We start from the raw sequence: 10429 nt of genomic DNA on the forward strand, positions 1-10429 counted from the left end.
CATTCTCCTTTCCTTGTGATTTTTTTACGATGCAGTGTTATCATTAACCAGCCTTTAACTATTAACCTTAAATGGCAATGGAAATAAATAATTCTGAGACTGTTCTTCCACCACTGATTAAAACCCATTTATGCCTAGTGTTCCATTATTGGAACGCTAAGCTTGTGGGAGTTATTTATATCCTACTGCTCAAGGTCATTGCCAAGGTCCGAATGCAAAAGTTCAAAAAAAAATGCAACTTCAGGCATAAAAGGTGAAGACTAGCATGGCAAATATTAGGGGTAATATTTATTTACCCTTTCAAGCTTTCTGGGCAGTCTTGGTGATCTTGCCAGCTGCAGTAGAATTCTTGTCCCCTGCTTTGATGACATCCATAGCAACTGTCTATCTTATATCACAAACAACAAAACAACCCAGAGGAGCACTGTGAGAGAAGCTCTCAACACACATAGGCTTGCCAGGAACTATACCAAAAATGGCAGCATCACCAGACTTCAAGAATTTAGGGTCATCTTCCAGCTTCTTATCAAAATGGTGATCCATCTTTTCCTTCAGTTCAACAAACTTGCAAGCAATGTGAGTTGCATGTTAATCCATTACAGGGGCATAACCAACACTGATTTGACCTGGATGGTTCAGGACAGTTACCTGGGCAATGAAGCCAGCTTCTTCCATTGGTGGGTCATTTTTGCTGTTACCAGCAGTGTTGCCACAATGAACATCTTTGACAGGCACATTTTTGACATTGAAGCTTACATTGTCCCCAGGAAGAGCTTCACTCAAAGCTTCATGGTACATTTCAACACATCTTTAGTTGTAATGTTGACTGGAGCAAAGGTGACCATGGTGCCGGGTTTGAGAAACCCAGGCTTCACTCGGCCCACAAAGATAGTATCAGTACCACCAATTCTGTAGACATCCTGGAGTGGTAGATGCAAGGGTCTGTCAGTTGGACAAGTTGGTGGTAGGATGCAGTCCAGAGCTTCAGGCAGTGTGGTCCCACTGGCATTGCCATCTTTACGGGTAACTTTCCATCCCTTGAACCAAGACCTGTGAGCACTTGACTTCAGCATGCTGTCACCCTTCCAACCAGAAATGGACACAAATGCTACTGTGTCAAGGCTGTAGCCAGTTTTCTTAAGGAAAGTACTGATTTCCTTAACTATTTCCTTGTATCTCTTCTGACTGTAGAGTGACTCAATGGAAACTATTTTGCTAACATCAACAATTTGCTGTTTCATACCCAGTGTGTAAGCCAGGAGAGCGTGCTCCTGGATCTGCCCATTCTTAGAGATGCCGGTTTCAAATTCACCAATGCCAGCAGCAACAATCAGGACAGCACAACCCGCCCGAGATGCGTCTGTAACCATGTTTTTGATAAAGTCCCTGTGTACTGGGGCATCAATGACAGTCACATAGCACTTGCTGGTTTCAAATTTCCACAGGGAGATATCAATGATGGCATCATGCTCAGGCTCAGCTTTTAGTTTATCCAAGACCCAGACATATTTGAAGGAGCTTTTTCCCTCTCAGAAGCCTCCTCCTCAAATCTTTTGATTATTCTTTCGCCAACACCACCACATCCGTAGATCAGATAGCCAGTAGTGGTGGACTTGCCTGAACCCAAGTGTCCAATGATGGCAATGTTGGTTGGAGTCTTCTCTTTTCCCATTTTGGCTTTTAGGCCATGTTTTTCGTGACGCTTGTGTTCTAGCAGCAAATCCATTGTGAAAACACCCAAACTTTATTGTAATGGATGCTTTCCAGCCTTCTCTTGGCTACTGATATTGAAGGTGCATCCCACTTCTTTGTTCTAGTCCACTTAACAAATTCTGAATCTCTCATCCTTGTAACTTTTAAAAATCTATCTCCCAAGTCACTATCAACTGTGAATACCATAAGAATTTTTCTTTCGGGGACTTTTAATGACTTCTTGCAAAGCATTATTTACTCTAGTTTCCTCTTAGGACTCTAGGGCTGACTATCTAAACAGTATAATGTTGAGCTCTTGGCTGTTTCCTACTTCTGCCCACATATATTCCATTCCACAGGATACAGTCCTTCCTAAAAGACAGAAAACATTTCGATGCATATAATATATACAGTGCATCAAATTGAAAGAGCATTCCTGGGCTTCTGAGTCCAAGTCCTTGCTAAATGTCTTTGAGGAAATATTCCAAAAACCCTGAGCCTCAGTTTGGTTTTTTCTGTTGTTGTTTTTTTGTTTTGTTTTGTTTTTGTTTGTTGTTTGATGGAGTCTCACTCTGTCACCCAGGCTGGAGTGCAATGGTGGTGCAATCTCAGCTCACTGCAAACTCCACCTCCTGGGTTCAAGTGATTCTCTCACCTCAGCCTCCCAAGTAGCTGGGATTACAGGTGTCTGCCACCAGGCCCAGCTAATTTTTGTATTTTTAGTAGAGATGGGGTTTCACCATGTTGGCCAGGCTGGTCTCGAACTCTTGACCTCCGGCGATCCACCCACCTCAGCCTCCCAAATTGCTGAGATTGAATTGGTGGTTCAATGGTAGAATTCTCACCCGCCAAAACGGCTGGGATTACAGGCATGAGCCACCGCATCTAGCCCTCAGTTTCTTTATACATAAAAATGGGTAAAAGATTACCTACCTACCTCATAGATTTGTTGTAAAGATTTAAGAAAACAATATTTGTAAAACCTAATACAGAGAAGGCACTCAAATATTGTTTATTATCATCAATTATATCCTACCTAAAGCTAGGCAAATAACACAGCAGTCATTTTCACATTGCTATTCTAATTAACATTCTTTCCACAAAGGCCAGCAGGCATGGGAGCTAGCCCTGGCCTTCTAACCTCTGGAATTCAGTAGTGGAATTCCATGTAAAGTCTAGAATAAAATTAAACTTGATGGGTTTCATCTTTATTCTCTTTCATATCTATCAACCACTGCCAACAGCCATCATGACCTCTGCCTCCAAAACACTTCAGGACTGATCAAGCAAACTCCTGCTGTACTGGGAGTGAGATTTCCAGGGATTTGAGGTTCAAACACAGGACTGTGGCATGCTGGGGGGACCCTAGATAGTATCACAGCAACTGCCATAGGTACAGAAAACAGTCACTGAGGAAGCAGGAGAGGTGTGTTTCTCTTTCCATGTGCCTCTCTTTTCACTTACAGAAATATTGACAAGGAGAAAAGAAGCACTTTGCCAACCAAGCAGAGATTGTGCTGAACGGAACACTTGACCATGTGCTTCCAAGTCTCTCTCATGCTCTCTGCATAGCTAGGACAAAGACATTCAGATGGAGGGTCAGGGCAGGGAGAAAGGCAAAGAGGGGAGAGAAGGTGAGGGTGGGACCGAGATTTAATTATTTAGCCTAATGTGTTTTATTCCTTTTCTGAGAATAAATAGAAGACTGAGCTCCTGTCAGAGCTGTTGATCCAGGACCCCTTGACACTCCATTTTAAAATCAAAGTATTTTGAAACAAAACTTCCTTAATGGGCACCTGGAAGTAGGAATGAGGAAGACTGTTTGAGTGGTTTTCTTTTCAAGTGGAGTCCTTTCTTTTCTGAAAGCTACAGACTCAATGACAATAACTATCTGTGGAATAAATTGAATGAATTCATGTCTCTCTTGTTTTTCTCTAAGAAACCTTCCAGAATCTGACACTCCAATTAACCAAGGTATCTCTTCTTTTGCTCTGGTCATCCTTACAACACAAACACCACAAGTGCAGCTCCATCTTGATTGTCAAAGGTGAATACAATCACACAGCATGCTTTTTGGCCAGAAACTTTGATGCCACATGTAGAAATCACATTGAGGGCAAAGATTTGAGTTCCAGGGATTTTGGAGATGGTGCGGATGGAGGAAGGGGAGGAAGGAGATGGCTGTTGATAGCATAATAACATCTAGAAAACAGGCTTTCCAACTAGAAAAGCATGTGTTCAGATCTCAGCTCTTCCAATTACTGCCTCTTTAACAGAAATAACATAAATAATGGCCAGGCATGGTGGCTCACACCTGTAATCCCAGCACTTTGGGAGGCCAAGGCAGGTGGATCACCTGAGGTCAGGAGTTCAAGACCAGCCTGGCCAACATAGTGGAACCATGTCTCTACTAAAAATATAAAAATTAGTCGAGTGTGGTGGTGGGCACCTGCAATCCCAGCTACTCGAGAGGCTGAAGCAGGAGAATCACTTGAGCCCAGGAGGTGGGAGTTACAGTGAGCTAAGATTGTACCACTGTACTCCAGCCCGAGTGACAGATCTAGATTCTCACTCAAAAACAAACAAACAAAAAAAAGCCGTAAATAAGTTGTTCAACTCTCTTTCATTTCCTCATCTGTCAAATAGAGGAAAGAGCAGTGATCACTAGTTCTGTGGTGGTGATTAAATATACAGAAAGCCCTTAGAAACACAGTCAATAAAAGGCAGCTGATATTAACACTGTTGTTATTATTATGAATTTTTTAATTAAATACTATTTAAAATAAAAGAGGCCTATAAACCCAAAAACACATGCCCAACAATCTTAGACATAAAAGAAAGGTGATTCAATGAAAGAAGGAAAGAAAGCAGAAAGCAAGAGAGAAACACAAAGAGGGAGGAAGGACACTTTGGGAGGCCGAGGCGGGTGGATCACAAGGTCAGGAGATCAAGACCATCCTGACTAACACGGTGAAACCCCATCTCTACTAAAAATACAAAAAAACTAGCCGGGCAAGGTGGCAGGTGCCTGTAGTCCCAGCTACTCAGGAGGCTGAGGCAAGAGAATGGCGTGAACCCAGGAGGCGGAGCTTGCAGTGAGCCGAGATGGCGCCACTGCACTCCAACCTGGGGGACAGAGCAAGACTCCGTCTCAAAAATAAAAAATAAAAAAGAGGGAGGAAGGACAGGTAAAGGGGAGGGGACAGGGCTGGTGACACAAGGAGGGGACCTCCAGGAAAGCTCTATACTCAGGGACTCTATGCTCCAGGTCCTGGGAAAAAAACAGCAAAAGGAGGCACATGTTTTTGCAACAACATCTAAAATATACAGACTTATCTGTGCCTATTAATGCTACCTCCTCCCCTTCTACCAATTTGAAGACTCAACTTTAAATAACTTCCTCAATTTTGGAGGCCAAAGATTTCTACCTTTAGGAAATAAATTAAAACTCAAATAATCAATATTTCCACAACTTCTCACTCCTGCCCCACCACACTTATCCACAACTGCTGTTTCCCACCCTCTACCCTCTACTTTGCAAGGGAGTGGTGAGGGAAATGATTGAAATCAATTTTCACAGTCTTTTCTTGACATCAGAAAAGGTTGCAGTGATAAAGAAATATGGGAAAAAATTAAAAGCCCATGCAGAGCTGAGCCATACAGGGGAAACTGGCAAGGAGAGAGTGATCAAACAACTCAAAAATATCTGCAAGATACTGCAGCCTATTTGAAGATTAGAGTTATTTAAATTAGTGTTATTGTTACAGGAATAGGGCAAGGAGACTGTGTTGCTTTGTAAGAAATTTCCATCTCCAAAATCATGTTTATAAACCTGGAAGAAGAAAAGCATATGTTTTAAGCGTAAAAGCACTGAGCCCTTTCAAATCCCTCCTTCCTTTGTTAATGACATTGTGTTTCTTTGTTCTGGAGTCTCCCAGAATGATGCAGGAGAAAAATTTTCAGGTTGGCTTTGACAGTCAAACTCTTTTCTTTACATTTGCATGCTTGGAACTTTCTTGTTAGATATATTTCTACCAAAAGCAAGAAGCTGGGAATCTGTTTTATTCTTGGACAGTTTTATTCTTTCCCCAGTGGCCCCCCTTATTATCTCTACCGAGAATTTCAGCATTCTCTCTTTTAAAACTCAGTCTGCCACTTTAGAAGTTAAAGATTAATATGTCTGGGCCTTTAATTGTAATCTAGATTCTGGAATTAAATTAGGTGTAATGGGAAGAATAGAATTAGGACGACTGGGCTCTAGTCCTGGTACTACCAATAACTAGTGGTGTGACCTTGGGAAAGCCTTCAGCTTCTTTGGAACTCCATCTATAAAGTAAGGTGGCTGGAGTGACAATCTCTAAATACCTTGTGGCTCTAAAATTCTGTGTTCTTATGGACGAGGAACTCTCCACCTTAAAAGCTAACTGGTTGCTGATAGTCATTTTCTCAGCTAGTTAATTCAGTTCTGAAGGACAAGAACCTGGTATGATATTTTTCTTCAACACACAACTGTCTTTTGAAAGAATAACAGCAGAAAGAGGAGAGGAGCCCACTCTAGCTAGCAGTAAGCAGTCAGCCTTGGAAAAGACAGCCATGGGAGCCAAGGGAACAAGGAGGAAAATTACTGAAATAATCCCTTTATCCAGTCTCTTTTCTTCATTGGAAAAGTTGCTGTGAGAAGGGAATATAAAAACAGTAACAAGGCCATGCAAAGCTGAGCCAGGCAGGGAGGTCGTGTGGGGGGGACGTCATCAAATTCAATGGATCCATCCATTTCCTTTAACCTCATCTTTTCCTTCCTTAAAAGATACACTTTGTCTCCTCCTCATTCCTGCCGTATTGTGAAGCAAAAGAATACTGGCACTTTCTTTTTCTTCTTTATCAGTTCAGGCAAAGGATTCTTCTGCAATCAGTAAAAAAGAAAGCAAACTGAAAATAAGCTTCTGTTTGAGGAAAAGAAATGGTTGGGGTGGGTGAGTTGTCTAAAAATGACTGTGTGGATGCTGCACTTATTAAAAAGTAACAGACTGCAAATCTTCAAATATAAAAAGGATTGGAAAAGATCTGGGCTCAGGAGGTAGCAGAAAGCTGGTGCAAAACTGAGACAAACAATGAGCCTTGGGGTTTTGCTTTTGTTTTGGTTTTTGAGTCTCCTAATTGAGCCTGTAGAAAAAAAGTAAGAAAAAACAGGAGCTGAACTCTCAAATCCAATGGTTCACAGCCTTTGGCAAAAGAAGTCTCTCCCTTTGCCGGATATCTCAGTGAAAACAGAGGTGACACTAAAAGGCTGGATGGGAGACTGACTCATCCAAGGGCTTGAGTGAGTCTCGGAGAGCCAATCAAGTGATTTTTATTCAGGGAAAAAAATGGTGGTATAAAATGAGATGGACTCAAGAATATGAATTGGTTTTCGACAAGCAGAACCAGAGTGAATAATTTTACTGGTCTCAAAGCTTACATGTAGTCCGGATGTAAACTATGGTCTCTCAGCCCTTAAAAAAGAAAAAGGATTGATTTGAATGCTCAGTCTGTGGATTTTGAAGGTTTAACTGTGCAAAACACACACACACACACACACACACACACACACACACAGTTTCTGCAAATATAGGGTGAGTGTGGTGAAACTTCCATTTTCAAGGTCACCTGGCTTCGGATTCCTACTTAATGAGCTCAGTGCTGTGTCATCTGAATTCACTCTGTGGCAACCTGATTTGCAACTCATACTTTCCCCTATTCTATTAGTAAATAAACAAATAAAATAAAAATCCTAATTCAAGGCAGTGCACATGCATGCATGCCAGTGAACTTCCCCAGATTTCCTGAAGGTTAGGGGATGTGGGTGGCATTATTTAGCAAATACTGTTCTCAAGTGTTCACTCTTCCCTCCTCCCCTCCTCTGAGGAAGGAATAGACTTCTGCTCCCTCCTACTTCAATGCTGAGCTTGGCCACGTGACTGGCTTTGCTGAATGGAATTGACGCAGACATGATGTAAACCACCGCTGAGCAGAGGTTTTAAAAGTGCCTGGCTTGGCTACTTCTGCTCCAGCCCTCCTAGAGAAGAGCTTGCCTCAGGGAGCCACTGCTCCTTTGGCCTGGGCCAAAAAATGAAAGCCATAGGAACAGACCTAAATTTGACCTGCAGCTGGGAGCAGTTACTGCAGTTAATCCCACAGACTGAAACAAAATAAATAAATGTTTGCTGTTGGAAGCTACTAAGATTGGGGTTGTTTGTTGTGCAATATTATTTCAGCAAAAGCTGACTTAGGCCTGGCATGGTGGCCCACGCCTGTAATTACAGAACTTTGAGATGCCAAGGCAGGTGGATCACTTGAGGCCACAAGTTTGAGACCAGCCTGACCAACATGGTAAAACCCCATCTCTATTAAAAATATTTTTAAAAACCAATTAGCCTGGTAGAGTGGCTCATGCCTATAATCCCAGCTACTATGGAGACTGAGACAGGAGAATTGCTTAAACCCAGGAGGCGGAGGCTGCAGTGAGCCGAGATAGTGCCACTGTGCTCCAGTCTGGGCAACAGAGCGAGACCCTGTCTCAAAAAAAAAAAAAAAAAAACATAAACAAACAAAAAAAAGCTGACTTAAATGATTATCTGGGGAAAGGGGTATATATCACAGCAATATACACAAGTTCAAATTAAGCATTAGACATCCTTGTTCTTGAAAGATATTACCCAGCCTGGGTCATCCTAAGGAGTTGTACTATTTTCTTTCCAACTTTACACATTCTTTCCTCAAGATCCCTACAGCCCTCCCAACTCTAAAATCTCCTTAATAAATGATGAAGAATAAGTCAGAGTTCTGCCTTCTAGGCCACCTTTGCATATTCAAGTTCACCAAGGACTTCTTCTGTAACAGAAGCATCTCTATGGAAGAACAACAATGTTTTATTCACAATTATTTTCCTCCCTATTACATACTCATACATGGGAGAGATGAGTAGTGTTAAGTTCTAATTAGAACCAGAAAACATCTCGTAGGGTTCCAGATGAGAAGTCAATGCATACCTCTTTCTCCTGTCTCACCTTTCCCTTGCCTCTTTCCACAGTCTCTGATCTCTCTTTTCTGCCAAGCCAATATCTTCTTCTATGGATGTAGGGGAGACAATATGAGTCACCAATTAGCAAGAAAAGTTCCCTCTTGTTTCCCCTTAAAGTTCATATTCCATTAAGTAATGAGAATTTAGCCATCAATAATTAAGACTATCCCTGGGAAACACTCCCACAAAAGAAGCTAACAGCAGCGCTTTTTGAATAATAAAGCAGAAAAAGATTTTTCTAACCACAATGATTTTCTTTTTGTACTTTCACAATTCTCCAAGGAGGAGCAGGCAGCCATTTTAACAAGATCCTGCAGCAATTCTGGAGCCCCGGGTAGCCGATTATCACAAAATACTCCAGTAGGTTGGCCCAGTTTAAGCCAAGTATAAATAACACATCACTTTTGAAATAAATGTCATAATGGCCTTTGAAATGTAAAAGCCAGTTAATTTTGTTTCTAAAATTAGAAGATTGAGCTTGACCTTAATTTTCTCATTGGGGTTGGGGGGGTGCCTCTGGTTCAGCCACAAATCACAAACCAATGGCCGTCACCAAACAAGGACATGGACAGCAGGTAGAAGAAGTAAGTTGTTGATTTCCACTATGCAAAAAACATTACAGGAACATGGGGAGAGAGGAACCTGTTCTTCCTTCTTCTAATAGGAAGAGGAAACCTGAGTCTATTCATTTGTAAGATTTCCAAATAGCACTTTACTCCTAAAAACACAAGGGAATTATTCAGATTTAAAAATCACAGTATAAACAATCATATCAAGCATCGAAATAGAGCCACAAAGAAAGGCAGCTGGATCAAACTAGGAAAAAATGTCTTAAGAAAGCTGAAACACCTCTGAGTCCTTACGCCAGCTGACGTGAAAAAGGCAATTAACTATGGATTAAATTGGGAGGGAAGGGGCAGCAGAAAGGGAAACTAAGCATGAATTCTTTCAGGAACCTGAAAGAATGAGATTTCTTGGAATATATTTTACTGAGCTATAAGGGCAAATGACTATGCCCCTCCAAGGTCCAAAGTGCATGAGTATACTGGATGAGCCAGCTTAATGGTAAGCCAGATCTGGGGCTCTAAATTACGAGACAGTCTTTTTGGTTCTGAAGAGACATAGAAAAGTAAGGGATATAGAAAAGATCCAGCTACTTCCTTTGCCTGCCAATCTAGAAGATTAGAGAGGACAGAGAGATGCCATCGTCATAGCTTCCATCCAAAGCTGCTAAAGTTGCATAGAGTTAGAGAGATGAGAAAGCATGGGCTTCCCCAAGGAGGGTATGAGAGATTGGAGCCATGGTTTGGGAGATTCTGTCATGCTGGGGGAGTGTATTAGTCCATTTTCACACTGCTATGAAGACATATCTGAAACTGGGTAAGTTATAAAGGGGAAGAGGTTTAATTGACTCACAGTTCCACATGGCTGGGAAGGCCTTAGGAAAGTTACAATCATGGCAGAAGGGGAAGCAAACATGTCCTTCTTCACATGGCAGCAGGAAGGAGATGTGCCAAGCAAAGGGGGAACTGTCCCTTATAAAACCATCAAATCTTGAGAGAACTCACCCACTCTCACAAGAACAGCAGCAAGGGGTTAACTGCCACCTTGATTCAATTACCTCCCACTGGGTCTCTCCCGTGACATGTGGGGATTATGGGACCTACAATTCAAGAT

The 10429-nt window shown here is 41.9% G+C and overlaps 1 pseudogene; it reads right to left on the bottom strand.

Annotated features, from left to right (window-relative positions):
- Positions 1-588: 588 nt before the first annotated feature.
- Positions 589-1726, bottom strand: LOC111538362 (annotated as a pseudogene).
- Between the last annotated feature and the right edge of the window lie 8703 nt (positions 1727-10429).

The sequence above is a fragment of the Piliocolobus tephrosceles genome, chromosome 6 (assembly GCF_002776525.5).
Source record: "Piliocolobus tephrosceles isolate RC106 chromosome 6, ASM277652v3, whole genome shotgun sequence".
NCBI classification, from domain to species: Eukaryota; Metazoa; Chordata; class Mammalia; order Primates; family Cercopithecidae; genus Piliocolobus; species Piliocolobus tephrosceles.